General features: G+C 38.8%; 1 pseudogene; it reads right to left on the reverse strand.

The window, feature by feature from the left end:
* Positions 1–279: 279 nt before the first annotated feature.
* Positions 280–627, reverse strand: LOC103690635 (60S ribosomal protein L22 pseudogene; annotated as a pseudogene).
* Between the last annotated feature and the right edge of the window lie 356 nt (positions 628–983).

Raw genomic sequence — 983 nt, forward strand, 5'->3', positions numbered from 1 at the left:
GTCATCCTCGCTTGGGTCATTTGACTTGTTAAATCTTGAGTCCTGTGGGTTTTTTCCTGTGTATTCTGTACTATTTTTAGCTAATATCTGTTTATTAGGTAGTATATACCATGCATGTACTTTTGGGCCAGAGTTACCTCACACAGCATGATATTTTCTACTTACATTCATTTACCTGCAAAACTCAGGATGTCTTCATTTTGTTGTTGTTGTTCCTAATTTTTTATGAATTAATATAAGACATTGCAGACCAATTTTAATCCTAGTACTCTTCTACCATTAATCCTGGTTAATCTTGAAGCAACAGAGCTCATAACTCTCTTTCATGTTGACAACATGCAGCCAAACTCAGAGGTTGCTCTTCAAATATCTTTGGGGAGATATTTCTAATACCTTTTGGAGAAAGGCACCTTGGAAGTGACAGTGATTGTTCTTGTCCCACTTGAAAGTTACAGCCATTCTGCCAAAGTTGCCAGCTTTCACATTCACTTTGATTCCTCCTGGAGGAACTGCTCAAAATTGCAGATCCATGATTCCATCTTCTACAGTGTGAGTGAAGTCAAAGCTGAACTTCAAACCTGCTTCTTTTTTGTCCCCCATTGCCTCAAGCTTCTTCACAGGTAACATGGGAGCAGAGGAGCTGTCCCTATTGTTAATAGCTGAGTAGTATTCCATCCTGCAAATGAAAAACATTTTCTATATTCATCTTTCCATTATGGAACATCTGTGTTGTTTCCAGGTTTTGGCTATCATAAGTAAAGTGGATATGAACAAAGCAGAACACATGATCCTGTGGTGTGGTAGGGTGTCTTTTGTGTATATCAACAAGAGTGGAATAGCTGAGTCTTCAGGTAAATCTATTTCCAATTTTGTGAGGAATCTACAGATTGATTTCCTGAGTTGTTGTACCAGTTTGCAATCCAAACAGCAATGGGGAAGTGTTCCTCTTTCTCCATATTCTTGCCAGTATGTGCTGTCACTGG

This window comes from Rattus norvegicus, chromosome 7, assembly GCF_036323735.1.
Source record: "Rattus norvegicus strain BN/NHsdMcwi chromosome 7, GRCr8, whole genome shotgun sequence".
NCBI classification, from domain to species: domain Eukaryota; kingdom Metazoa; phylum Chordata; class Mammalia; order Rodentia; family Muridae; genus Rattus; species Rattus norvegicus.